Consider the following 25793-nt stretch of genomic DNA (forward strand, 5'->3'; position numbering starts at 1 on the left):
GGTGTAACATTTGCAATTCTCCAGTCCTCTGGCACCAACCCCATATCCAAGGAGAATTGGAAGATTATAGCCAGTACCTCTGCAATTTGCACCTTTACTTCCCTCAACATCCTGGTCCTGGTGACTTATCTACTTTTAAGTACAGCCAGCTTTTCCAGTACCTCCTCTTTATCAATTTTTAGCCCATTCAGTATCTCAACTACCTCCTCTTCCACTGTGACTTTGGCAGCGTCCTTTTCCTTGGTAAAGTCAGATGCAAAGTAATCATTTAGTACCTCAGCCATGCCCTCTGCCTCCATACGTAGATGTCCTTTTTGGTCCCTAATTGGCCTCTTACTGATAGAAGAACATTTTAATCAAATTAACTAAACAATTAAAATGAAAAATGTATTTAATACTATATAGGTTACACTCTTCAACAGAATATAAACAACTGACTTGTCAGACCAAAGAAAGCAGATAATTATGATTCTCTCGAATTGATTAACTATGAGGAGCTATGAAGTAAAGCTTGATTTCTGTATTTCAATCATGAACTCATGATATATTATGTAAATGTCCTGTTAAAAATTAACATTCCAAAGAGAACTTTGAGCCAATTATCCAAATATGTTAGTGCTTGAATTTTCTAATGTCTCAGAAGAACTCAGTGTTCAATAAGCAGGCCAACTGACATCAATTGAGGTTTGTTTGATAGTCTGCAGCTCTGTGCTTATTTCATAAATTACACAGAATTTACAGCACAGAAACATTTGGCCCAACAGATCTCTGCCGGTGTTTATGCTCCGCACGAGCCTCCTCCCATGTCACTTCACCTCACCCTAGAAACATAGGCCTAAAACTTCAGTTGATTTGCACCTCCCGTTAGCGCCCTAAAAGGGTGCAAACGGGGCACAACGCAACTAGCGCCTGGGCGCGGCGCCGCCAACGCATCCCGCGAAATTCAGCGGGAGGTTAGCGGTGGCGATAACCATTAGCGGCCCGCTCGGCCCCGGCCGCGCCCCCTGACTTACCGTGGACGCTATGACCGACAGGGTCAGGGGGGCCTACCTGCAGCCGGGGCGGCGCAAATTAAAGGGGAGGTGCCGGGCAACCATTTTAGGATCCAACAAAGGAGGACAAATGGATTAATTAAGAGGGGGAAAATAGAGTATGAGAGTAAGCTTGCAGGGAACATAAAAACTGACTGTAAAAGCTTTTATACATATGTGAAGAGAAAAAGATTGGTGAAGTCAAGCGTAGGTCCCTTGCAGTCAGAATCAGGGGAATTTATAATGGGGAACAAAGAAATGGCAGACCAATTAAATACATACTTTGGTTCTGTCTTCACAACGGCGGACGCAAATAACCTCCCAAAGATGTCAGGGAACATAGGGTCTAATGAAAGGGAGAAACTGATAGAAATCAATATTTGTAGGGAAATGGTGTTAGGGAAATTGATGGGATTGAAGGCCGATAAATCCCCAGGGCCTGATAATCTACATCCTAGGGTACTTAAGGAAATGGCCCTAGAAATAGTAGATGCATTGCTGGTCATCTTCCAAAATTCGATAGACTCTGGAACAGTACCCATGGATTGGCAGGTAGCTAATGTTACCCCACTGTTCAAAAAGGGTGGTAGAGAGAAAATGGGGAATTACAGACCGGTAAGCCTGACATCGGTAGTGGGGAAAATGCTAGAGTCCATTATAAAGGATGTAATAGCAGAGCACTTAGAAAAAAGTGATCGGATCGGACAAAGTCAACATGGCTTTACAAAAGGTAAATCGTGCTTGACTAATCTACTGGAATTTTTTGAGGATGTAACTGGTAAAATAGATAAGGGAGAACCAGTGGATGTGGTGTATTTGGACTTTCAGAAGGCTTTCGATAAGGTCCCGCATAAGAGATTAGCGTGTAAAATTAAGGCACATGGGATTGGGGGCAAGGTATTGACTTGGATAGAGAACTGGTTGGCAGACAGAAAACAAAGAGTTGGAATAAACGGCTCTTTTTCTGATTGGCAGGCAGTGACTAGTGGGGTACCGCAGGGATCGGTCCTTGGACCCCAGCTATTCACAATATATATTAATTATCTGGACGAGGGTACTAGATGCAATATCTCCAAGTTTGCAGACGACACAAAGCTGGGTGGGTGTGTGTGCTGTGAGGAGGATGCTGAGAAACTCCAATATGATTTGGACAGGTTGGGTGATTGGGCAGAAGCATGGCAGATGCAATATAACGTGGCAGGCACAAGGGACATTAGTTATTAGAATAAATATGTGTAGTATGTTTATGCATAAATTTATTAATGGAGTTTGCAATATTTTGTGGTCTCTCTCATTTTACCTTTGCACCCAAGAGGATGCTGTGATATGGTATGACACAGGGATGGTATGATGGGCATGTGGTGAGCAAAAGGGATCTGGAGTTTAAGTCATCCTGGTGTGAGGTTGGAGGTCTGTTTGGAGGAGGTGGCAGAGTTCTGTGACCACCACCTGGGTGATGCGGAGCCATCTAATACACTGCTCCTCACTTAATTGAAGGTAGGAGAAGTGCTGTCGGATAAGGGTAAGGCCTCCTGGTGAGAGCCCTAAAGTCCCTCCTCATCCCTCTGCGCACATGTTCCCGTATTTCCGGCTGCCTACGTTCCCTCCGCCGTAGATTCTGGAGGGCGAGGTGACATGCCAGTATAGACCCATTAATGTTGCCAAGTGTAGCAGTTGAATCTTTGAACAATAAATGTCGCCACATTGCCCTTGCCAGAAGACTGCTGATAAAAAAGAAGCTTGAAATTACTCATCCACTGGGTGAAACTGACAAGAAACTACTGAAACTAATCTGCCCTAAAGCTGCGATTGATTAATGCTGATGTCATTAAATAACGTCGCTGGAGCCCGCTTCCTGCAGCTGTGCGCCTGCTCTCCCTGTCGCTGTTTGGTCGAGGCGCAAAGGTGAGTGGAGAGAATGAATTTTCCAGATCAGGCACTCACTGACATCATGATCTGCCTGGCGTTGAAGTCCCCGGCGATACCTCGTACCGGCGGCGCAACGGGGGGGCGGGGGGTTGGCGGTGGGGGCCAGATTTACCGTGCGGTGCTAGATTTACCTCACCCCAACGCTACTGTGTCAGCGGCCCGCTACCGCCCTCTGCATGCGATAACAGGAGGCGCTAACCTACCAAATTTTCCCCCATATATTTTTTAAATAACTTTTTTTTAAAGATAAATATGTGGGAAGTACTTATGAAATCTATTTAATCTGAAAATTATTTTCTCCGTTAAACAAAATTATTCCTGCATTTGTTATATAAACAGAATACCCACTGCGTGCCCTCCTTATTCCATGAGTGAGAAACATATTTATAACTCACATTAAGATATTAGATCTTCTCACTTGTAGAGGAAACTTCTTTGCCAGTTTACAACTGGTTAGATGCCTCAATGGTTTCTTCTGGACTTGTAAATTCCTGTTCCTAAATTGGGTATTGCACATTCTCCATTTTTAATCATCTGTAGGTCTTCCACTTAGGCTTATTTTTTGCAGAATTCAGAATGGAAATTCCATGAAGAAAGGTATAATTGTGTCAATGGTTCCACACCCCACTATTCTTCATGGGGGTTAGTAGTGTCGAGAAGCAGAAAATTTAATAAGCATTTCCTCAAATGAGAATAATTCAAGAGTAATCAAGTCGTTGGAGAGTTGTAGTCAGTCTCAAAAGTGGAGATATTTATTAGATCCACTGATGATCACACAGGGCAGTCATCTTTAGCCAAGCCGAAAACCAGACAGGATTAGACTTGGGACAAAGGGTGGGCTTATGGGATTGATGTGTTTTTATTGGATTCTTTACCTGTTATGCACTGCAGCATCCCAGTCAAACCACTGGCTGAATGCAACCATCAACGATAATGATAAATAGGGAATAGAAGTTTTGGGGTTCTGTCAGTGAAGTAAGAGGGAAAGGGGACTAGTGTGGAATTGTTAAATTGAAAGAAAATATCAGCCAGCTATTATTTTTGAAAATAACAACTAAGCATAAGCGCACTTAGACACAAACCTTGTTGATTCTGTACCTCTTAAAGAATACATATTGTGCCAGTTTGAAGGGGCCTTAATGTCAGTGAGAGGGAGTGAGTTGGAAAAGGTTTGAATGCAAGGCAATTGCTCAGAGTCATGGGGGAGAAATTGGGTATTGCCCCGCTTGGGGCGCTATTATCGGTCGGGCGCAAAGTTTAGCGCCTGGCGCTAATTATTGCCTCCGACGGCAAAATTGGCCTCTATCGCCCCTGGAGGTGATTTGAGCTCTAAATCAGGCGCTGCACACCTCTCTTAAGGCGCTAACGTCAAGGAGCAAGGCACTACCTCAGAGCGTTACTGAAGCTCAGGTGATGTTACAGTAGTTAGGAACACAGACAGACTGGCGCCGGCCAGTTCTTAAAAGTGAGGGTCCATGTTGCTGGCCAGCCACACCTTGCTCATTGCAGCCTTGAATCTCAGCCTGGAGAGACCTCTAAAGCAATTGTGCTGGAACCACTACTGGATAGGCCCAGGGAAAGAGCTCAGCGCTTCAGCGACCAGGCCTTGGTGGCTCTGGTTGGCGCTGTGGAGTGGCGACAAGGACTGCTCTACCCACAGAGTGGCAGGAGGCCATTGCCCCGTGAATACAGAAGAGTCTGGAGGGAGGTGGCTCAGCACGTCTCCTCGAGGAGCCTGGTGCGGAGGACCCACACCCAATGTCGTAGGAAGTTCAACGACCTCAATCAGGTAGTCAGGGTGAGTGGCTGCTTTTCAATACCGCTACATCCCTCCATCTTAACTTCACTCTGTGCCCACAGGGTTTAAAAACCCCAAATTCCCAACACTCATCCAAGACCTATGGCCATCTCATAAAACACACACGCACATTCCACACCTTGCATACATTAAGGGCTATTCAACTATGGGAGGCACATCAGGTAAGCACATGGCTGCATACATTAAGGGCTATTCAACTATGGGAGGCACATTGGGCAAGCACATGGCTGCATATTCACTCAGACACTGACCTTTTTCTTGCAGGCCAAGCTCTCTCATAACAGGCGGAAGCAGCAATGCACGGTAGGAGGGCCGGCTGACCTACACACACTCGACGATTTGAAGGCGCGCGTGCACAGGATCGTTGCCAGCCACGTCATAGGTGCCATGGCCATTGGAGAGGTCGACCCCCTTGGGGACAGCAATGGTATGTTCATCAGCTTTCTTTCCTCTCTCATTCCACTTGCCACTTGCCTTTTACACTTTCAATCCAACTTACTAACTGTCTCCAGTCCTAGCTCCCTTACTGCCCCCCTGTCCTCATGCTAAATCCACTCTTGTACCACCCTGCTTTCAGATAGTGAACCACCAGCTTACCAGCCTGTCCCTCAAACTACCAGTGGCAGCGACGCCCCAGGCAAGGAGGAAGAGGAAGCCAGAGCTTCACCGCCTGCCTCTCCCGAGGGAGCCCATTCCGACACTGGGACCACGCCTTCCCTGGAGGGGAGCAGGAGGGTAGGGTCTGATGAGGGCGAAGCTCCTGGACCCAGTGGGCTGCAGCAACGCCAGGGGGTAGGGATGCTCGGGGGCCAGCTCCCTGGAGGGTGAGTAGGCAAGCGAGTTCTGCTGCACAGGACTCAGATGAGAACCGTGCCATCGCGGCCATGAATAGCCAGGCTTTGAGCATGCACACTGAGCTCATGCGTGCAATGGCAAGGGTGCCCGAAAGCATGGATGGACTGGCTAAGAATGTGGAGCAGTCTATTGCAGCACAGGCCAACGCAACACAACGGCTTAGTGCTGCAATTCAGTCATTGGCTGGTGCCATCCAGTCTCAAGACTGCTCTCATGCAGTCTCAGATTGATGTCACGCAAGCACTGACTTCTGCCATCGTCACTGGGTCGGCCACATTGCCCCAGGGCTCTCACGGTGCCGCAACTGGCCAGCAATCCGTGCTTGAGCAGATTGCTCCGGATGCTGAGGTACTGCCCCGTGGGAGTGCTAGTGTGGCGGTCGAGCAGGAAGGTGCTGTCCTCTGTCAGGATGACAGCATTCCTGCTCCCACCACTGGCACTTCCCCATTGCACTTGCCACGGCCTGCAACACAGCCAGCCCAGACTGCTGCCGCCCATACAGAGTTGGTGCAGTCTGCAGCCGGGCCCTCCAGGCCCAGAGCTGGTCGAGGGTGTCCCTCAAGGGCATCTGCAGTCTCTGGACCTGACATTCAGCAGCCTTCCATCAGCCTTGCTGCAACCACTGGGGCCCCATTACGGAGGAGCAGTAGGATGCAAAGGGGGGAAGTGTGCAGGGGATGGAGATCACCCTCGAAGGGCAAACAGTAGGAGGTCTAAATAAATGGTGGGAATGTTTGTGGTAAAGGTCGAGGTTCGTGTGATTACATTTGTTTACTGTTTTGCCGTTTATCTCCATCTTGTGAGAACGAGTTCTGTTAGATCATGATTTGTTGTGTTGGTTTCTAATTGTTTGTCCTGAATAAGTGACACACACAGAGTTTGTTGAATAAAAAAGTTTTGTCTTCAAAATTTACACTTTTGGTCTTTGGAATCATTCCAGCTTTGGCCGGCAATAGTGGGTGCGGGTTGCTTTCCATGATGTTGTTCTCCATGCCAGAAGCGACTTCTTATCAGCCGTTCACGGACGGCCCTTGCACTGGCAACATTGTGGGCCTCCCTCCCACGTTGGTGCTGCTGCTGATCATCCTCCTCCTCCTCAGGTGGTGCACCAATCCCTGGTGGCATTGGCTGGGTCCTCAGGTTTGCGAGGTTGTGAAGCACGCAGTACACAACTATGAACAGGGAGACTCGCTCACGAGAGTACTGCACGGCTCCTCCTGAGTGGTCCAGACAGCGGAACCATTGCTTCAGCATGCCGATCGTCTGCTCAATTATGTTCCTGGTGGCGCTATGGCTCTCATTATACCACAGCTCGGCAGGGGTGTTGGGGTTACGGAGCGGTGTCATCAGCCAGGTGCAGAGTGGATAATCCTTGTCCCCGAGGAGCCATTCACTTGGGTGATGCGGTGCCTGGAAAAGGTCTGGCACACCAGTCTGGCGCAGGATGAAAGCATCGTGGCTGCTGCCAGGATAGCGGGCGTTGATGGCGAGTATGAGCTGTGTGTGGTCACAGACCAACTGCACATTTAAGGAGTGGTAGCCCTTGCGGTTTCGGAATACCTCTGCATTTTCATGCGGTGCCCGCAATGCCACATGCGTGCATTCAATGGCGCCCTGCACCATGGGGAAGCCCGCTATCCTAGCAAAGCCACACGCACGTTCATGCTGTTTGGTCCGGGCTCATGGGGAAAGAGATGTACTGGCGTCTCCTTTTATACAGGGCATTTGTCACCTCCCAGATACAGCAATGGAGAGTGAACTGGGAGATATTGGCGATGTCCCCAGTAGAAGCTTGAAAGGAGCCACTGGCATAAAAATTCAGAGCCACTGTCACCTTCACTGCTGCCGACAGAGTTGTCCTGGTCCTGAGTTGAGGCTACAGATCTGGTTGCAGCAGATGGCAGAGCTCAGTGACCACCGCCTTGCTGAAGCGCAGCCTTCGCAAACACTGCTCCTCAGACAAATGAAGGTATGAGAACTGCTCCCTGAATACCCTCGGAGGGTAAGGTCTCCTGTGCAGGGGCCTGTTGGCTCACCTCCCTCTGGCCATGTTTGCCACTCTCTCTCTCTGCGCCTCTGCTGCCTCCGACTCTGCAGGTGCAGGATGATGCCCCGATTCAGTGCAGCCCCCAAGTCTCTTCTAAATCGTTAGAATGAAGGTCAAATCAAAATGAACTTGCAAAGTGCTGCTCAGAACCCAAAACTCCTTCACACATCATTGAATCTCTCCAGACGTCTCTCTCCCTCTCAGAATGCGTGGTGCAAAAATTTCACTGACAAGAAAAGGCAGGAAGCGGCCGCCTTTAAATAGCACTCCCACAGCCCCTTCCCAACTGCAAAACGTTCCCCTTTACCTGTCGTTGCTAGCGGCAGGCGGAAAGGCAGGGGGCGCGACTCAATATCCGGTCTGGGGCACTACCAGGGCATTGCACACTCAACTGACGTCACGATCTGCGGGCGCAGGAGATCATGGCGGTAATATTTAGCGCCGCCGCAAAATGTCTGGTCAATTTCGCGAGTGGCGCTAACATCGCCATGCTCGGGCGCTAACTTCCTAGCGCCCCGTTAGCGCCTCCGGAGGTGCTATGCAACCAAATTTTTCCCCCATAGAGTCATAACGGCACAGAAGGGGGCCATTCAGCCCATTGAGTCCTGGAATTTATGGAGAGTTTAAAGAGGGCAGAGCACCTGCCAGCATGCACTTATCTTTTTTGCATTCAAAGTCACAGTAAGAAGAAATCACTGGGTCAACTCGCTGACTGACAACTGATCAGGACAAAGTACAGGGTAGACAGTGAGAAGAAAACTGGGACACAACGACCTTGTTTACATTTTACAGACATCCCACTGCAAAAACAGACTGTACAGCCAAAAACTGACAGATGGCAACTCAGTGAGCACATGTCCTATTTAATATATAAACGTTTGAAAGCCACATAAGTCGTGTGAAGTACACTATTTTGTGGCACTTAAGCCCCCACCCTGCCCCTGAATCTTTGCTACTTTCAGTAGCACTTAAAATAGTTTGTCCCAAACTCTGATGCATGTATCTTGTCCCAATTATGTCCCACACATCCAGTCCCAGTCCTCAACGGAGCTACATTGGCTCCCATCCCCAAACGCCTCAAGTTTAAAGTCATCATTTTTAAATTCCTCTATGGACTCGCTCTACCATATCTGCAATCTCCTCCAGCCCTATTTCCCCCCAACTCTACATTCTTTTGATGCCAGCCTCTTATACATCACCCTCCCTGTGTTTCAGCACAGGTGGCAGAGCATTCACCGCCTGAGTCCTACTCTCTGGAATGCCCTCCGTAAACCCTTCTGCCTCTCTACCGCTCTCTCCTCCTTTAAACACATTCTCAAAACCCCCCTTTCCAACCATGCTTATCATCACCCCTCCTAATCTCTCTTTTCCTGGCTCAGCATCCTTTTCCCATCTATGCCTTGGGATGTTCTATACACTATGTAAATGTATGGTGTTGCTGAACGTTCACTGCTTTTGCAACATTTATGCCTCTAGTCTCAAATCTTTACCTCTTCTATTGAACCTTAAGGTTTTAAAGTACTACTATGAATGCTGATAATCTTTGCCGAGTCTAAAGATTTAAATGTTGTTTAAAGTGCTGAAAATTTAGGGGCAGGAGTGGGAGCATAACTAACGTTGAAAGTGACCAAGATTCATGCGCAAGGTCAGAAGTCTTGCGTCACTGAAAACAATGAAGACTCGGGCACGGGGGACGAAGGCGACTGAAAATGGAAAAGATTTGGCAGCAGCCCAGCATGCAGGACTGGGTGGCTTAAGAACTGGTGAAAGCAGAAAGGTTAGACAAAGGGGCAGTAAAAGCAGAAATAGTGCTCTAGGAATTGGGGTGAGGGCACTACTTCAGCACTTTACTTCCAAAGACTTTTAACAGTCTGATGAGCATCATAAGGCTAGGGCTTGATAGTGAAAGGTAAAAGTGTATAGAGAAAGGGAGACAGAATTGTTGTGTATGTACCTTTAAGAGAATAACTGGTCTCAGACTGCAGTACCGGCAGTGACCACCCCTGTATAAAAGGCGCTAGCAAGCCTCTGTAGTTTCAGTTACCCGATTGACTCCATTCAGTAAAGACTTGTTTAAATCAACTCCTGCTGTCCGTGTCTCAATTATACACGGACATAATACTGGCGACGAGCAGATACGAACTTACCTACAGTCTGCACCACCTCCTGGGATCCATTCCTGAAGCGAAGTGAGCAGAGGTCGAGGCCAGAAGGAAGAAGCAGTAGAAACGGGCGTCGACCATGGGCATCCGCCCCTGAGTCAGCGGAGTTGAAGATTGCTGGAGAAGCTGTCGAAAGCAGGGCCTGGTTCCTGTCGACGGTGCTTCAGCTAATCGGGCTGGTGGCAGGTAGTACACTGATCCTTCCTGGGCTGCGGCGGTCGCGAACTCGAGCGGGTGGCTTGCAACAGGGCCGAGCAGCATTGTCGGGAAGAGGAGAGAGAGAGAGAGAGAGAGAGGGTGGAGCACACAGGGCACGGCTGGTGCTGCGGGAGGCGCCATTTTGTTAAATCGGGGAAGAAGGCAAAGCGCGGGAGGCGCCATTTTAGATTTTCAAGATGCCGAAGACTGGCTGTATCACTGCCTTTGATAATACAATAGAGGACTGGACCACGTATGTGGAAAGAGTCGAGGTATATTGCGAGGCAAACGAAATAGCCGATGAGAAAAAGGCATCGGTATTGCTAAACTTAATGGGCACAAGAACGTACGGCCTATTGCGGGACCTGATTACTCCAGCCAAACCAAAGGCGAAGAGTTATAACGAAATTGTTGCTGTCCTACAGGAACACCTAAACTCTGCACCGCTGCCGATAGCAGAAAGATTTAAATTCCACAGGAGAACTCAGCATAAAGATGAGAGCAATGCTGAGTACCTTACGGAACTACGCAAGCTATCAAAGCACTGCCAGTTCGGAGCAGGACTGGCAGATACCCTACGGGACAAATTTGTCTGTGGACTCCTGAGTGAAGGAACACAGAAGAAGTTACTCTCAGAGAAAGAGCTGACGCTAGATAAGGCTTTCAGCGTGGCAGTATCGTACGAAGCAGCAGCCAGGGGAGCTGCGGAAATACAACAAAAGCCACAGGAACACGGCACCCACGAAATGACACGGGGATTTGCAAAATGTTATCGCTGCGGCAGAACTAACCATGACCAGAAGGACTGCTGGTCCAAGGACAAAATATGCAGGCAATGCGGAAAGATGGGACACATGGCACGAGTTTGCAGGTCTGGGAAGAAGACCAGCGACAACAAAAAGGCTACTAAGGAACCGTACAAGAAAGTACAAAAGATGACAGACAGTAGTTCCGAAGACCAGATGAGCGATAGTGAATCCGGGAACAAGAGACTAAGCTGTCTCAAACTTCACAATGTAATCGCAAAAGAGGATCACCGAACCATTTGGGTCACCCTCACGATAGCAGGGTCCCAAGTTAAAATGGAATTGGATACAGGATCAGCACTAACTGTCATGAATCGACGAGACTACGAGCGGCTATTCTCACACATACCCTTGAGAGAGACATCCATCGTCTTGATGACGTATACGGGGCAAAAAGTATACCCCAGAGGAAAAATAAGGGTGCCTGTCGAATACAACGGCAAGAAAATACGGAAATTGTATCTCTACATACTGCCAAATGGTGGACCACCGTTATTGGGACGTGAATGGACCAGGAAGATAAGCTTAGATTGGCACTCCATTCATGCAATGACGGTGGATGGTAAAAAAGATGAAGACGTCACTCCTGGACGATTGTCAACAATCTTAGCTAACGCCAAAGAGGTATTTCAACAAGAACTGGGCACTCTTAAAGGCGTAACCGCCTCGATAAAAATAGAAGAGAATGCAATTCCCAAGTTTTTCAAAGCAAGACCGGTACCATATGCAATTCGCCCAGCCGTCGAGGCAGAGCTGGAGAATCTGGAGAAGGCAGGCGTGTTGTCTAAGGTCGACTGGAGCGAGTGGGTGACACCCATCGTTCCTGTCATGAAGGAAACGTTAAGCAATAAGTCTGAGGAGCCAAGGAAGGTTCGCATCTGTGGGGCCTTCAAGGTGACGGTGAACCCAGTCCTTCACACAGTACAATATCCTCTTCCAAGGATAGAAGGCATCTTCGCCTCACTATCTGGAGGGAAGCGTTTTACAAAAATTGACCTAGCACAAGCATATTTGCAGATGGAGGTTGAAGAATCCTCTAGGAAGTATCTCACGATAAACACTCACAAAGGTCTTTACCAGTATCATCGATTGGTATTCGGAGTGGCATCGGCTCCAGCGATATGGCAAAGAGCGATGGAACAAGTCCAGCAAGGGATTCCGGGGACTCAGTGTTACTTGGACGACATCCTTGTGACAGGTGAAGATGACAGTGAACACCTTAACAACCTAGAACAGGTGCTCACTAGACTACGGGAACATGTGCTACGAGCCAACCGCCCCAAGTACGAGTTTTTTAAGAAACAGATATCATATTGTGGCCACGTGATTGATGAAGAGGGGTTACATAAGTCCCCTGACAAAATTGAAGCGGTTGTTAAGGCCCCAGCGCCTGAAAATGTGTCGCAACTGAGGTCATTCCTCGGATTGGTGAATTACTACCATAAGTTTTTACCGAATTTGTCCACAATTCTGCACCCACTGAATGCCCTACTACGAACGGGAGTAGCATGGAAATGGAGCAATGACTGTAAGCGGGCCTTTCAGAAGAGTAAGGACTTAATCACTTCAAGAGAAGTATTGGCTCACTACAACCCAGCACTGCCGATCAGACTGGCGTGTGATGCGTCTCCCTACGGCATTGGGGCGGTACTGTCACATAAATTCATGGATGGTTTAGAGAGGCCGATAGCTTTTGCGTCACGCTCGTTAACTTCTGCCGAGCGTAACTACGCCCAGATTGACAGAGAGGCCCTCAGCCTAGTGTGGGGGGTGAAGGGCCTAGAAATTCGGTTTTGGCGCAGTGAGGGCTTTAGCGCCGGAAGTTAGTGCCGGCGCTAAGTCCCCCTGCGCGCGCCAAAAATTCAGTAGCGCCGCGCCCAAACGGCTGCCGGCGCTACTGAGGGGTCTCAGCGCCTCAAAACTGGCGCCACGCGCCGCATTGCGGCGCTATTCCGGCGCTGCGGCGCCCGCTGCGGTGCGGCAGGCTCGGGAAGTGCAGGCCTCCTCCTTCCGTTAAGGAGGAGCTGCCTGCACCCGGCCGCGGCCCGCGATAATCTTTTTAAAAATGAGCCCGGCACCTCGGACAAGTGCCGGGCTTGCTTCTGTTCCGGGGGGGGGGGGGCGGGGGGAAGTCCGGTGAGGGAGCTGCGGCCAGGCAGCCGGCGGGAAAGCGGCCGGCCGCCGCGGGGCCTTTAATGCGCCGGCGCAAAGTTCTGTAAGGCACCTCTGCCAGAACGTTGCTTGCGGCTGCCACGGGCGAGGCGGCCGCAACTCAATTTCCGAGTTCGGGCGGGTTACCATGGCAACCGGGACGCTGCGCACACTGATGACGTCATCGGTGCCGGCGCAGCGCTACCGGCCTAATGCCGATTTAGGGCCCCTGTCAATTTCTAAACTGGCCATAACTTCGGCGCTAGGCCCTCTAGCGCTTCAAAAGCGGCGCTAAGGCCAGTGAATTTCTAGGCCAAGAAGTTCAATCACTACCTGCACGGTCAAAAATTTACTCTACTAACTGATCATCAACCTCTTGTCTCCATTTTCAACCCTCAGAAGGGCGTACCGATAATGACAGCACAACAGCTACAGAGGTGGTCCCTTTTCCTAGGGGCACACCAATATGACATCGAGTACAAAGGAACTAAACAGCATGGGAATGCTGATGAATTGTCGCACCTACCATTGCCGACGGTGGAAGAACAACTTGCAGTGGATCCAATGGAGATATTCCACTCGACCATAGTCGAATGTCTCCCTGTGACGAATGCAAGCATAGAAAAGGAAACACGGAATGGCCCAACACTATCCCGGGTCTATGATTTAACGGTGAAGGGATGGGCAGCACATGGCGAACCACTGCTGCCAGCATTCTCGCCGAGAAGAGAACAGCTGTCAGTGTGCAGAGGAACCTTGATGTGTGGATCCAGAGTAGTAATTCCACCTAAGTTGACGGATAGAGTGCTCAATGAGCTTCATGAGGGTCATCTGGGTGGGGTAAAAATGAAGAACTTAGCCAGAGCGTTTGTGTGGTGGCCGGGAATCGATAGAGAAATCGAAGAGATGACCAAGAGCTGTGCAGGATGCCAGAAGGTCCAAAACGCCCCACCACAAGCTCCTCTACATCCATGGGAGTGGCCCTCATCTCCATGGCAAAGGGTGCACATTGATTTTGCTGGTCCCTTTATGGACTCGATGTTTTTAATTGTGGTGGATGCCCAAAGTGGCCAGAGGTAATAAAAATGTCCTCAACCACCACAGAAAAAACCATCACCGTCTTACGAACCATATTCGCCAGAAATGGGCTGCCTGAACAGATTTGCTCTGACAATGGACCACAGTTTGTGTCTGAAGAGTTCCGGAGGTTCTTAAAGAACAATGGTGTTAAGCATTACACATCTGCCCCATATCATCCAGCCACTAATGGATTGGCCGAGAGGTTTGTTCAAACATTCAAGAAGGCTATCAAGGCAATGTGTAATGAAGATATACCCCTACAACACAAGGTGGACAACTTCTTGTTTGCCTACCGGAATGCGACACATGCGGTTACCAACCAGACTCCTGCCATGATGTTCTTCAATCGAAGACTACGATGCTGCTTGGATCTGGTTAAGCCGAACATCAGAAGAGATGTGGAGAACAGGCAGTTTCAGAATATGAATGAAAGACCGACCAGGAGTTTTAAGATAGGTCAACCAGTGTTGGCCCGGGAATACCGCACTGAGAAATGGCAGCCAGGAACGATTTGTACACGGCAAGGACCTCTCATGTATACCGTGGACGTTGGAGAGAGCATTGTAAGACGCCATGCTGACCAGATTCTAGAGTCACTGGAAAACGTCAACTCCACACCACGATCTGATACACCTGGCAATGAAATCGACGTACCAATTGCAGCTACCGCAGAATCGGTGATATTGGAAGCAGATGAACCAAACAACGACATTGATCCCGACTCAACCTTGCCAGAAGAACCTGATACCCCAAAGAGGCGTTATCCAGACAGAATCAGGAAGCCTCCTCAAAGACTGAACTTATAATTGCTTAAACTCAACCAATGTATCTAGCAACCGTAATTGTGATTGTAATTAGTTATTATTTAGTTGTTAAATGAATGTTATGTACTGTTTATCTAAAAGGGGAGGAATTGTTGTGTATGTACCTTTAAGAGAATAACTGGTCTCAGACTGCAGTACCGGCAGTGACATAGATACATAGATACATAGAAGATAGGAGCAGGAGTAGGCCATTCGGCCCTTCGTGCCTGCTCCGCCATTCGATGAGATCATGGCTGATCCTTTAATTCAGTATCCCGTCCCCGCCTTCTCTCCGTAACCCTTAACCCCTTTTGCCCGTAGAAATATATCTAATTCCCTCTTAAATATATTTAATGCGCTGGCGTACACTGCCCTCTGTGGCAATGAGTTCCACAGGTTCACCACTCTCTGAGTGAAGAAATTCCCCCTCATCTCTGTCCTAAATGGTTTAGCCCTTATCCTTAAATTATGTCCTCTAGTTCGGTTCTCACCCGCCAAGGGAAACATTCCTTCTGCATCCAGTCTGTCTAGACCTGTCAGAATTTTATACACTTCTATGAGGTCCCCTCTCAATCTTCTAAACTCCAGTGTGTACATCCCTAAACTACATAGTCTCTCCTCATAGGTCATTCCCGCCATTCCTGGTATCAGCCTGGTGAATCGCCGCTGCACCCCCTCCATGGCAAGAACATCCTTCCTCAGATGAGGCGACCAAAACTGTACACAGTACTCGAGGTGTGGTCTCACCAGTGCCCTGTACAGCTGCAGCAAGGTATCCCTGTTCCTGTATTCTAACCCTTTTGCTATGAAGGCCAGCATACCGTTTGCCTTCTTGACCGCCTGTTGCACCTGCATGCTCGCCTTCAGTGACTGGTGTACAAGAACACCCAGGTCTCTCTGTACTTCCCCCTCTCCCAATCTATTGCCATTTAAATAATAATTTGCCCTCCCGTTCCTGCACCCAAGGTGGATAACTTCGCACTTGTCCACATTATAGTGCATCTGCCATTTATCCGCCCAATCGCCCAGTCTGTCCAAATCGCTCTGGAGCTTCCTGGTCTCTTCCTCTGAGCCCACCCCCCCTCCTAGTTTAGTGTCGTCTGCAAATTTGGAAATGCTGCATCCGACTCCCTGATCCAGGTCATTAATGTAAATTGTGAACAGCTGGGGGCCCAGGACAGATCCCTGTGGTACCCCACTTGTTACTGCCTGCCATTCAGAAAATGAGCCGTTTATTCCAACTCTCTGTTTTCTATCTGACAGCCAGTTCCCTATCCACGCCAATACTTTCCCCTTTATCCCATGAGCCTCAATTTTCCATGCTAATCTTTTATGTGGGACCTTATCGAAGGCCTTTTGGAAGTCCAGGTACACCACATCTACTGGCTCTCCCCCATCTATTCTACCAGTTACTCCCTCAAAAAATTCCAATAGATTAGTCAAGCACGATTTACCCTTTGTAAATCCATGTTGACTCTGTCCTATCCTGTCCCCATTTGCTAAGTGCTCCGCTATTTCATCCTTAATGATGGACTCCAGCATTTTGCCCACAACTGATGTAAGGCTTACAGGTCTGTAATTACCTGCTTTTTCCCTACCCCCCTTTTTGAATAGTGGGGTAACGTTAGCTACCCTCCAATCCATCGGCACTGTTCCCGAGTCTAATGAATTCTGAAAAATCATCCTTAGTGCATCCGCTATCTCTAGGGCCACCTCCTTCAGTACCCTAGGATGCATGTTATCAGGCCCTGGGGATTTGTCCACCTTCAATCCCTTTAGCTTCCTTAACACCATATCCTTAGAGATATTGATTTGCGTCAGTTCCTCCTTTGCCAATGTCCCTATTTTTCCCGATATCCCAGGGAGGTTTTTTGTGTCTTCCTTCGTAAAGACTGACCCAAAGTATGCATTTAGTTGATCTGCCATTTCCTTATTTCCCATTATATATTCCCCCGTATCTGACTGCAATGGACCAACTTTGGTTTTCACCAGTCTTTTCCTTTTGATATATTTATAAAAGCTTTTGGAGTTAGTTTTTATATTTTCCGCCAGCTTGTTTTCGTAAGCTATTTTGCCCCTCTTGATCATGCCCTTTGCCCTCCTTTGCTCTATCTTAAACTGTTCCCAATCTTCCGCTCTGGCGCTTTTTTTGGCTATTTTATACGCCCTATCTTTGGATTTTATGCTGTCTCTACCCCTGTATAAAAGGCGCTAGCAAGCCTCTGTAGTTTCAGTTTCCCGATTGACTCCATTCAGTAAAGACTTGTTTAAATCAACTCCTGCTGTCCGTGTCTCAATTATACACGGACATAATAAGAATGACATTAGAGTACAATACAGGATCGAGGGTAGTAGCTAATGGGGGGGGCGGTAGCACAGTGACGGTGATACAACTGTAGGGGCATTGGGGAAGGTATTGGGATTAAGTGGGATTGTATATCATTGATGCCAGAGAGGTGGGATTCAGGGGATAGTTGTACGTAGTGCAATGAACAAGGATTAGCCAAGACAGTATGACTGAGGGGGGATAGATGCGATTCTGCAGTGTATTGGCAAACGTGTTGTAATTTGGGGAGGTTTGCAGAAGCTGGTGGGTTGAAGAGAATGTAAGAATTCAGAGAGCCATGGTGCAATGTATTGGGATTGAAAGCAGGATGATTTAAGGTTGCATGATTAGGCACAGAAAACCGTGATGAGATGAAGCAAGAGCACTTCAAAAAAGGCAGCATGAACACCAAAAGTGAGAAGGGACAAATATGGGAAAAGGTACAAGTATGGGAAGAGAAGGAAGAGGAAGACCATGGGGAAAAGGTGAACGTTATGGAGAGACAGAAACAGGAAGAAGACCATACGGAAAGGGGAGAGTCAAGGGGAGAGAAAGAGTGGGAATGCGGACAAGCACACAACTGAGGCCAAGACAAGAAAGGGCTGCAGCTGATGCACCCTTCAACGTTCGGTGGTTCTTTTCACAACACGGCATTCACCACCTCCCACATTAACAAGCAAAAAGAAAAGAGAAAGACAAACATAGAAGATGACTGAGCGATAAACTGAAAAGAAGAGCTAGGTACAGAGAAACAAGAGAGAAAGAAACAATAGCATGTAAATAACAGAGAGCAGGACAGAGAATGAATCTTCTCACACATTGTTATCAGTGGCACAGGTATTCTACTAGTATTCAATGAAAATCTATGCTACCTTGTTGTCAACAGGAGATAAAGCAACAGAAAAGGCAAAAATCATGAGTAACTTTATTTTCCAGATATTTTTAATAGGCCCTTATACATACTTACCAAATATTTTTTGATTTCCCCATAAATAATGAGGTGTAGTTCAACAGCTTCAGGGAATCACTTAGCCATTTACCACTATAAAAGGGATCTAGAGATAACTAACCAGTTAATCAAACTTCGCATAGTACTTAACACCAACTACCTAGAATCAATACCTCATTTCCTCAGCAGGCTCACTCTGTTCAGCTTCTGAATGGGATGCATGGTCAGGCACCATTTCTACTGTCTCACTCCTTTGGTCGTAGGAGCAATTGAAAAGAACAAAACAAACCACAAAAGCTACATCACTGGCTCAATATAAAGGGAAGAGGAATCTAACTAGAGAGGGTGTGGGGAAAATGGCAAAAAGAAAGCAGTAATCTACTTCCTACACATGCTTTACTAAAAAGGAGGATTTAAGAGACTTTACACTTAGTTAAGTAGGTATTTATCTACAGTTGTTATATGCTGGAGGGTAGCAATGAGCTTGTTATAAATTAATTACAGCAGTTTACTGTATTTCACTGTACAATTCACTGATAGGGATAGTCCCAAGGATGATGCCTCAGGCCAACAATAAAGACACTAGCATGTTCACTCCATCGAACAGCTAGCATTTGATTCAGCTTCACTGTTTCAGAAACAAATGTTTCTAGTGACAAAGCTTGTTCAAATGCTGGGATATTTTTATTTTAAAACCTACTTTAATGATTTGGACCCTTCTGTTATTCATGTGGGCAGATTCTATGGAACGTAGTGATTATTTTCTTATTATATCAAACAAGTACACATGCCATAACTTAAGCTACCTTTGCATTCCAGTTGATGTATATTTTTGAAGATGTTAATGGTGTGCAAAACAAATTGGAATTAAGTACAGTAGCTTAATTGCTAAAGGTATTTTGGTTACAAAGATAATTTAATTCCAATTCATTTGTAAAAATTCACTTTGGTTGGTAACCTCTGATATTCAACTGTTAAGTATGAGACAACACATTGAAATGTATACCACATACATCGGGACAGAAATGTTTGGCTAAGAAAGCATTAAAGTCGATTCATGGAATATTACAAAAAATGGGACAAAAATTAATATTGGGATTTCCTGGAGTTCAACTGCCTTCCTTCACAGGGCAAAGTTTTGTTACACTCCTGCCATCCTAGAAGCTGATGCAGTCTTTGCTTATTTCATTGAGTGATTGATTCATGGACTGATCTTCTATGCATTCTGCCCTGGGGGGAGGGGTTTGGTGTTTTCCAGTCTTCTCCCCACCCACCTCCTAAAGGTGGCTGGGTAAGCTTCAGAGGAACCGACATGAATAGCCACTGCCCCTTTGCATGTGAGAGTCTGGACAGTGAGTGTCGACAGGCTATTCAATCATGGTGTGGCATCAGAGTCAAGCTCAAACCTGTCTTCACTAGGCATCCACACGTGTGCATGTGCACTTTCAGGCAATGATGGCTGGACAGTGAAACCAACATAACTCAAATCTTTGAGTACTGTGCTCTGTATGGCCCAGTGCACGTTACATTCAGTGAGTCACCACTCTTGGTGTAGAACCAGGCAAGCAGTGAGCATGTGTCAGAAAATTGAGGCTGCAATGTTGCAACTCTACCCTGCCTACCATGGCTGTATCAAGATCCCACACTGGGCATGGGACATCACAAAATTACCCCCTATGTACTTATAAATTGAGCAATCAGTGAGCATTGGTTTTGATTCAAATTAATAGTCGTTGGGTGCAATTTTCATCTTCAGGTGTAAAACAGTTCTAATTTGGTCTGCACTGCTTTAAAACCTACCTGAATCCCAAGTGCCAATAGCACTCAAATTTCTGGTCTAATCTAATTATTCACAACAACAGGTGCAAATTCAGGTGGGTATAAGGATGAGACCACCGGAAGGAGAGAAAAGTATATGTAAGTCAAATTTGAAGGGATGGAGACAATTAAAGGAGAGTAAGATGGTGGGGGATGTGGGGGGATGGACTAAAATTTAGAAAGCTTCAGGAGTGCAGTAAAAGGCATCTCAATCCATCAGCAATCTTTGCCAAGGCTGAATGGGCACAGGATTAAGGAGTGGTAGCCAGGATGAAAGGAAAGGAACCTGCAGGTCCAGCCATAAGTCAGCAGGCAAGTGACAGTGCAGCCCAGCACATGGCCTCCTCTTTGACAGCTGCTGAAGTCGAGGTGACACAACATGAAATGCGTATGAGGAGGGTTTTCCTCCGTGTCACTCTACAGCATCCATTCCTTAGATCAGCATTGCAAGATGCCTGCAAGATGCAGCCACATTTCAAGCCACAGCTGACTGTCGGTGTCCCTGCATATGTGGAAGTGCCAGGCTGCATGGTAGCCACAGGGTGCCCTGACAGAGCTTGGCATCTTACCCTCAGCTGCAGTCATTCCTAGGTGGGGTTACCGGGGTCTGCAGAAATGCTTGGTGGCCATGCTTACTTTCGCACAATACAATGTAAAGCATGTCATGCTGTGATTGGGATGCTTCTGAAATACCTTCCAACATAAAGTTTAGGCAGGCATTCACATTTCACTGTGGTACTACCAGAGGTCTGCTGCTGCAGCAGTCATTGGCAAGAGGTCTCCACCAAATTGAGGTATCCTGCCTTTCCTTGCAGATGTTGAGGTGCGGGTGTAGGCGGGAGGGCACAGAGCACCTCTTGGGCTGCCTACCCTGCCTGGCTTACTTTCACTGATCCCCTTTACTTCTGAACATGTCAGCTTGTAGGATTCGTGGTGGCAAACCCTCTAAGTGCAAACACATCTTATATGGTGGGCCTGATCCAACATCCTGGCATTTGGCGTGGGCCACATTCAACAAAAGTTATTTGGACACACTAACGTAGAAATTAGCATGTGTGTCGCACATTTTCTGGGCGTAAAACGGGTGCAATGTACTGTATACCAATTTCTGGTGCACGAAGTCCTGCACCTGATCTGTGCCGACAGTGTAGCTGCCGCCATATTGGTATCAACTGTTTTATAGGCGTACCTGGCGTCAACCTGAAATTGTATCAATTTAAATATGCAAAGAAGGGTCTTGCGCCTATTTCAGGACCATCTGCAAAATGTGTGAAAAACTAGGTGGGGTATGCACTATGCAAGCTCCAACTAATATCCAGTTCTACAATGGCCTAAACAGCCTTAGATGGACCGCTGGAGGCCGCTGAAGAAACAGTAGGGAAAGAGCTCCAGGGCACTACTGCGGGTCATGCTCAGCAGTCCCTGAATTTTCCTCTGCCCACCTCCCAGGACATACCACCGATGCAGCAGGCCCACATTTGAACCCCGGTTGTTTTTGGGGTTGTCATGAAAGAGGAGCTGAGGGAGAGGGGCTGAGGGAGCGGGGCTGAGGGAGCAGTTGTACTGTGCACCGCTCCATTCCTCTCCCAGCCCCTGAACTGCGGCGGTTGCAGTTTGCAATATTTCAACAGGACATGCAATTCCTCGCGTGCCTGTCTCCATCCCCTTGTTCCCCATTCGCCCAGCAGTGAAAAATATCTTTCACCCACAGTAGAGCTATAAGGTTACACTCATCCATTGACTGGCTGCTCCTCTCTCAGCATCCCTCCCACTCACTACATTGCTGCTGCTGCTCCTGCCTCTGCTGGAAATGCTTGGCCATACACCCACATAAAACTCCAATTCCCCAGTTCAATCTCACCCACCCAAACCCCAATAGCCCCGATCCCAGGCTCCCCCTCCCTCACGAGCCATTATCCCTGACTCTTAATCCCCATTCTCCCCAACCCGCAGTCCCGTTGCCCTCTTCCACTTACCCCTACTACCCGCATCTCAATCTACCGACCCCCCCACAAACCCCGAGTTTCAATCTCCCGATCCCGAGTCCCAATCGCCTGCCTCACACCCCCTTCCAAGTCCCAGTATTCAGCCGCCTAGTCTGTTGACCCTCTTCCTTCCCAGTCTAGCCCAAGGCTACAACTCTCCTCACTCTGTATCTCACTTCCCTTCATCAGCTGGTCTTGTTTCCAGTCACCCCTGAGCGGGGGCCGGCTCTATGTGCTGTGGGGGGAGTGGGGTAAGTAGTGGAGAGAGAAGAGGGGCAGCTGCTGCAGCGAGAAATTCTTCCGGGCTGTTAGAAGGAACGCCTGGCAGATTCACGCCCCATTTTAAGTACAGCTCCCCGCAGGTCGGATGAGACATTTCGCGGGCCGGATGTTTTACACCACTGCTCTAGTGCCAATAACGGGAGTTTGGGGCTAAATAAATAAATAACAGCAACTGGCACAAATTGCCAGCTGCAGGAAAAAACTATAAGAAGGGCGATTAAAAGGCTTAATGCACTTACCTTTAAACTATGTGCACCTTTTAAAATCCCTTCTACCTGAAGGTCTGCCTAATGCCTTGTTCCCACCAGGTTTTACTGAGCACGCGACAGACTCGCTGTCCAAGACATTCATCGGCCACAATATGGTGTGGCACCCTTCCCACCCACTCTTACATACTCGAACGAAGCTCCTGTTTGCTTCAGCTGCGAGTTTCAGAAGCCTACCCCAGGCCCGACAAGATGACAGAACAGGTGTTAAACCAGTGGGAATTCAGCAGAAATCTGGTCTGTCGGATTTCCTAACTTCTACTGTCCCCAAATCAGAGTGCTCGGAAGAGGAAAATTGGTCCCTAAGAGTGTAGTTTTACTGCCAGGAATTATTAGAAATCAGTCATCTCTGCTTTAGCCCCCTATTTTGCTTCACATTTCTGCAGATTTGCCAGAAATTTCCACAGGGGTTCTCCAGATTTCCCACTGTAACTTCAGTACTAAATCGATGGACCCCCTAGAGAAATGGCAAAAATGTCTAAAAATGGCCTTTGACACCTTCTCGAGGGCTTCTGCTGGGGTCTGGAATGTCCTCCCTAAACCACCCCACCTCCCTCTCTCCTCCTTTAAGATCTCCTTTAAACCACCTCCTTGAACAAGCTTTTTGCCACCCTTTCAAATATCGCCATCTTTGCCTCAGTATCCATTTTTTTTAAATTTCTATAGCTATGTGAAGAGGAAAAGATTGGTGAAGTCAAGCGTAGGTCCCTTGCAGTCAGAATCAGGGGAATTTATAATGGGGAGCAAAGAAATGGCTGACCAATTAAATACATAATTTGGTTCTGTCTTCACAAAGGAGGACACAAATAACCTCCCAGAGATGTCGGGGAACATAGGGTCTAATGAGAGGGAGGAACTGAATGAAATCAGTATTTGTAGGGAAATGGTGTTAAGGAAATTGACAGGATTGAAGACCGATAAATCCCCAGGGCTTGATAATCTACATCCTAGGGTACTTAAGGAAGTGGCCCTAGAAATAGTAGATGCATTGCTGGTCATCTTCCAAAATTCTATAGATTCTGGAACAGTTCCCATGGATTGGAGGGTAGCTAATGTTACCCCACTATTCAAAAAAGGTGGTGGAGTGAAAATGGGGAATAATAGACCAGTAAGCCTGACATCGGTAGTGGGGAAAATGCTAGAGTCCAATATAAAAGATGTAATAGCAGAGCACTTGGAAAACAGTGACAGGATCGGCCAAAGTCAACATGGATTTACAAAAGGTAAATCGTGCTTGACTAATCTACTGGAATTTTTTGAGGATGTAACTGGTAGAATAGATAAGGGAGAACCAGTGGATGTGGTGTATTTGGACTTTCAGAAGGCTTTCGATAAAGTCCCACATAAGAGATTAGCATGTAAAGTTAAAGCACATGGGATGGGGGCAAGGTATTGACTTGGATAGCGAACTGGCTGGCAGACAGGAAGCAAAGAGTTGGAATAAATGGCTCTTTTTCCGAGTGGCAGGCAGTGACTAGTGGGGTACCGCAGGGATCGGTGTTAGGACCCCAGTTATTCACAATGGCCCAGAAATTCGGGTCCCAATGCATGAGTACGCACGGGGTACTCACGCACAGGCACAACGAAAGTGCCGGTTTCGTGCATGCACTGCGCATGCGTGGGAAACCGGAACTTCTGTTCCCCTGAAAGAAGGTGTTAAGAGGTGGAACGCGTGCGCGGGAGAGGCAGCGCGTGCGCATTGAACTTACGATTTTTTTCGAGGTTTCTCCGGGAGGGTAAGTCTCCAGAAGTTAGACATGTAAAAAGCAGACGCAAGGCCTGCTTTTAATAAGGTAAGTGGTAAATTAATTAAAATTAAAACATTTTTTCCACAGGTTTATTATTTTTAAATACTTTAAAGAAAAGTAAGTTTATTTTTAGGCCCGTTAGAAAATGTAATTAATTTTTTCAAAAATTTAAATTATTGTTTAAAATAGTTATTTCATGTAATTTATAGTGATTTTAAAAATGTGATGTTTTTAAAAATTTATTTGAAGTTTTAGTGATGTTTTGGGGCTTATAGTATTTATAGGTTTGACAGCTCTTCCTGTCAAACATATGAATGAAGCATTCCCTGCTACCATTGGCTCTCCATGGCCCACATGATCCCAGGGGACGCATCAAACTAACTGCGCCCCTGGGATATGCAAGCACTGCGCACCAGCAGTTGGAGGAGGCCCAGGATCGCAATTCCACGGGGGCCCACAGCTGAACAGCTGGCGCGCAAGGCAAGTGCAGGTCGGAGGCTTGCACCCACGGGAAGCCTCCGACCCGAATTTCTGGGCCAATATATATTAATGATCTAGATGAGGGAACTAGATTTAATATCTCCAAGTTTGCAGATGACACAAAGCTGGGTGGGCGCGTGTGCTGTGAGGAGGATGCCGACAAACTCCAGTATGATTTGGACAGGTTGGGTGATTGGGCAGATGTATGGCAGATGCAGTATAATGTGGATAAATGCGAGGTTATCCACTTTGGTGGCAAAAACAGGAAGGCAGATTATTATCTGAACAGCAATAGATTGGGAGAAGGAGAAGTGCAACAAGACCTGGGTGTCCTTGTGCACCAGTCGCTGAAGGTAAGCATGCAGGTGCAGCAGGCAGTTAAGAAGGCAAATGGTATGTTGGCCTTCGCAGCGAGAGGATTCGAGTACAGGAACAAGGATGTCTTGCTGCAGTTGTACAGGGCCTTGGTGAGACCACACCTTGAGTATTGTGTGCAGTTTTGGTCGCCTTATCTGAGGAAGGATGTTCTTGCCATGGAGGGAGTGCAGCGAAGATTCACCAGACTGATATCTGGGATGGCAGGAATGACGTATGAGGAAAGATTGGGCTTATACTCACTGGAGTTTAGAAGAATGAGAAGGGATCTCATTGAAACTTATAAAATTCTAACAGGACTAGACAGACTAGATGCAGGAAGGATGTTCCCGATGGCAGGGGAGTCCAGAACCAGGGGTCACAGTCTAAAGATAAGGGGTAAGCCATTTAGGACAGAGATGAGGAGGAATTTCTTCACCCAGAGAGTGGTGAACCTGTGGAATTCTCTACCACAGAAGGCAGTTGAGGCCAATTCATTAAATATATTCAAGAAGGAGTTAGATATATTTCTTGAGGCTAAAGGGATCAAGGGATATGGGGAGAAGGCAGGGATAGGGTACTGAGTTTGGATGATCAGCCATGATCTCACTGAATGGCGGAGCAGGCTCGAGGGGCCGAATGGCCTACTCCTGCTCCTATCTTCTATGTTTCTATGCCTTGAGATGTTTTTCTACATGAAAGAC

Source organism: Somniosus microcephalus, chromosome 7, assembly GCF_052327205.1.
Source record: "Somniosus microcephalus isolate GS21.2 chromosome 7, FLI_Smic_1.0, whole genome shotgun sequence".
Classification (NCBI taxonomy): domain Eukaryota; kingdom Metazoa; phylum Chordata; class Chondrichthyes; order Squaliformes; family Somniosidae; genus Somniosus; species Somniosus microcephalus.